This window comes from Oncorhynchus nerka, unplaced genomic scaffold (assembly GCF_034236695.1).
Source record: "Oncorhynchus nerka isolate Pitt River unplaced genomic scaffold, Oner_Uvic_2.0 unplaced_scaffold_8361, whole genome shotgun sequence".
In the NCBI taxonomy this organism is placed as follows: Eukaryota; Metazoa; Chordata; class Actinopteri; order Salmoniformes; family Salmonidae; genus Oncorhynchus; species Oncorhynchus nerka.
Window position 1 is genome coordinate 1 of NW_027032958.1, and position 4,431 is coordinate 4,431.

General features: G+C 39.2%; 1 pseudogene; it reads left to right on the top strand.

The window, feature by feature from the left end:
* Nucleotides 1-2,463: 2,463 nt before the first annotated feature.
* On the top strand, nt 2,464-4,121 carry LOC135566000 (cytochrome P450 2K4-like; annotated as a pseudogene).
* Nucleotides 4,122-4,431: the final 310 nt, after the last annotated feature.

The following is a 4,431-nucleotide window of genomic DNA, read 5'->3' on the forward strand; positions in this document are numbered from 1 at the left end:
AAACAGGATAAATCACTAGAATTCAAATGCTTTTTGACAACACCCCTTTTGATTTGAATGAAACCTTCCATACATATTTGCCAATTGTAAAAGTGCTCAGAAAGTGACTTATTAAATAAATATTTTTATTCCCAACAAATTTGATGACCTGGTTGTCGATAAACCAAAATACACCTGTATTTGTTGCTGGTATGTACTGCCCCCTGCTGCCATGACGGATGCTATTGGTGTTATATTTTGAATGTTTAACACCTGTTCTGACCTCGGACTGGGTCATTTTAGGGGATTTGAATCTGGATTAGCTATCCCTGGCTGCAGATCAATTTAAGTTTATATGCATAGATTTTTATCTTACGCAATTGATCTCAAAACCCACATGGCCCTGTTAACTCTTCATTGATTGAGTTCATACTTACTAATAACCCCCATAAATATTTGTGTAGTGGAGTATTTGCATATGATCTCAGTGATAATTGTCCTATAGGATGTATTAGAGATACGACACGGAAAAACACTAATCATGGTTTAATTAAGAAACATTTTTTTTAATGTTTCTGCTGAAGGGTTTTTACATAACATGTTCTACTCTGATAAAACCACTGTCTCCTGTATTCCTGACCCTGAGTTGGCTCTAGAAAATGTCTCCTCAATAAATAAATATATACACTACCGTTCAAACGTTTGGGGTCACTTAGAAATGTCCTTGTTTTTGAAAGAAAAGCACATTTTTGTCCATTAAAATAACATCAAATGAATCAGAAATACAGTGTAGACATTGTTAATGTTGTAAATGACTGTTGTAGCTGGAAACGGCTGATTTTTAATGGAATATCTACGTAGGCCCATTATCAGCAACCATCACTCCTGTGATCCAATGCCATGTGTTAGCTAATCCAAGTTTATAATTTTAAAAGGCTAATTGATCATTAGAAAACCCTTTTGCAATTGTTAGCACAACTGAAAACTGCTGTACTGATTAAAGAAGCAATAGAACTGGCCTTCTTTAGACTAGTTGAGTATCTGGAGCATCAGCATTTGTGGGTTCGATTACAGGCTCAAAATGGACAGAAACAAAGACCTTTCTTCTGAAACTTGTCAGTCTATTCTTGTCCTGAGAAACGAAGGCTATTCCATGCAAGAAACTGAATATCTCGTACAACGCTGAGTACTTCTCCCTTCACAGAACAGCGCAAACTGGCTCTAACCAGAATAGAAAGGAGTGGGAGGCCCCCGGTGCACAACTGAGCAAGAAGACAAGTACAGACAAGTACATTATTGTCTAGTTTGAGAAACAAGTCCTCAACAAGTCCTCAACTGGCAGCTTAATTAAATAGTACCCACAAAACACCAGTCTCAATGTCAACAGTGAAGAGGTGACCACGGGATGCTGGCCTTCTAGGCCTCTTCACTGTTGACGTTGAGACTGGTGTTTTGTGGGTACTATTTAATGAAGCTGCCAGTTGAGTACTTGTGAGGCGTCTGTTTCTCAAACTAGACACTAATGTACTTGTCTCTTGCCCAGTTGTGCACCGGGGCCTCTCACTCCTCTTTCTATTCTGGTTAGAAAATGGTACTGGTTAGACTGGTACTGTAAAAAATATATATTTCATTAAAATCATTCAATAACTTCGTCTTAGTGGCGATAATATATTTTCATGCTAATTTTATCTTACCTACAAGATGTTAGGTTGATCATTGTGGACAATATCAGATTTATTTTAAGTACACAAACTATACATTTAGCAATTTTTGTGGTATCACAACGCAGAAGTGTAAAATGTCTCCAGCTGTGTATTATAAAGTGCCTTCAGAAATGATTCAGACCCGATTTACTTTTTCATTTACATTACATTTAAGTCATTTAGCAGACGCTCTTATCCAGAGCGACTTTTTCCACATTGTTACGTTTCAGCAGTATTCTAAAATGGATTAAATGAATAAAAATCATCAATCTACACACACAACCCCAGAATGACAACGCAAAAACAGGTTTTTAAACCACAAACAGATACCTAATTTACATAAGTGTTCAGACCTTGTCTATAAGACTCTAAATGGAGTTTAAGTGCATCCTGTGTCCATTGATCATCTTTGATGTTTCTACATTTTGATTGGAGTCCACCTGTGGTAAATTCAATTGATTGGATATGATTTGGAAAGGCACACACCTGTCTATATTAAGGTCCCACAGTTGACAGTGCATGTCAGAGCAAAAACCAAGCCATGAGGTTGAAAGAATTGTCTGTAGAGCTCAGAGACAAACTGGTTAAATAAAGTCTAAATTGTATTCAGGCTTAAAACTCCATTGTTAACCTGTCTCCTCCCCTTCATTTACACTGATTGAAGTGGATTTAACAAGAGACAGTAAGAGATCATAGCTTTCACCTGGTCAGTCTGTCATGGAAAGAAGAGCAGGTGTTTTTAATGTTTGTATACTCAGTGTACATTTCACTGTATTAACTCCAACCCTCCCTCCTTTCTGTCTCAGATCAGGTCCAGGAGGAGATCAGCAGGGTCATAGGAAGTCGTCAAACCTTGGTAGAGGACAAGAAGAACCTGCCCTACACTGATGCAGTGATCCATGAGACCCAGAGACTGGCCAGCATTGCACCCATGGCCGTCCCTCACACCACCAGCCGAGATGTCACCTTCCAGGGATATTTCATCAAAAAGGTCAGATACCTGGATATCCAAATCTCTGTGTTTATTTTGTGACCAACTTCAAATTGTCTTTTTTTCTGAAGGGAAGTTACAGATTCAAAAACAATAAAAGAAATGCATATAAATAGAAGCCCAATCCATTCCTCCCTTTAGTCCCTATCCAACCCCGCATCCTCCTTCCCCACCTGGAAACCATGCCTCCCACCCACCTGTATAAATGTATGGTTGTGATTACAGGATGCCAAGGTCATATTTTTCTATTGTAACATGTGAGCTGGGAGTCGTGAAGCAAGTTCAGGGAGTTAATCAATAAACTAAACATAATACAAAAACAAGAACAAACAATACACAGACATGAAACAGAAACAACGCCTGGGAAGGAACCAAAGGGAGTAATATATGGAAGGTAATCAGGCAGGTGATGGCGGCCAGGTGAGTCTGAGGTGCTGGTGCGTGTAATGATGGTGACAGGTGTGTGTATATAATAATGAGCAGCCTGGTGACCTAGTGCACCGGAGAGGGAGTATACGTGACATCTATATTCTGTTCCAGTTAAATGATTGTTCAGATTGAATTAGATCTGTGGACCATACTGTTTAAATGGCTAGCTCAGAATATGAGCTTTCCAAAAGTTGTTTATATATTATAGAGATCAGTTCATTTGGGAGCCCAGATAGTGTATTTATAAATCTATCACTGGAAGGTTTGGTAGTTGGGTTTCCCAAGGGACTCTGTAGCAGCATAGCTGACTTTAGTAGTAAATATAGAAAAAAAGAGTTGTATGTATCTTTCAAATCTTGGAATGTTCTCAAACCATTTCTGTCCATGATATCAGTAAGGATTTCGCCAGTCAGAAGACAAAGATAAAACCAAATGTCAACATTATTAGAAGGCTGAGTATGGGCATATAAGTGTATATTTCTGCCTGAAGGTAACTATTCCTATTAAACAACGTTTTTACTCTCATCACTTTTACTCTGAAAATAAGTGTCCTAGGTTTCACCCTTACTGCAGGACGTCTGTGATTCCTCTCTACTGACGTCGGGTCCTACAGGACGATAGCGAGTGGAGAGCCCCAACACCTTAACCCCTCACACTTTCTGGATGAGCAGGGAGGATTTGTCAAGAGGGACGCCTTCATGGCCTTCTGCAGGTAGATTAACTTCATTATATAACAAATAGTTTAATTGCAAGAAGTAGATCAATTCAGGTTGCCTTTTGGACAGACTTCATGCTATTTTCTGTATCTTTGGCCTCTCTCGCAGGTCGTGAGGGTGTGTCTGGGGGAGGGTCTGGCCAGGATTGAGCTCTTCCTCTTCTTCACCTCCCTCCTGCAGCGCTTTCGTTTCTCCTCCTCCTCCTGAGTAACAGAGGATGATCTGGACCTCACACCATTACCGGGGTTCACCCTCCACCCTTCACCTCACCAGCTGTGTGCTGTGAGCCGGTCTGAGATTTGAACACAATATTGGTGGAACAAAACCTCAATAAAAAAGCTAAAATGTGATCAAAATCACTACACATTAAATGTACAATTATAAAAATTATCCAGGAAATGAGTTTACAAGTATAACACACAAACATTATTATATTTCGTTTATGATCGGTTCATAGGCTACTTCCAATATCTTTAGCCATTTAATTACACTGAAGACTATGGTTGTAGGAACATATTTTTATAGAGGAAGTCTATTTTTTACTTCATTTTCATCATCGGCCTGCAGTATTGCTAAATTGCTAAGTATTGCTAAGAGTATTGGGACGCAGTCC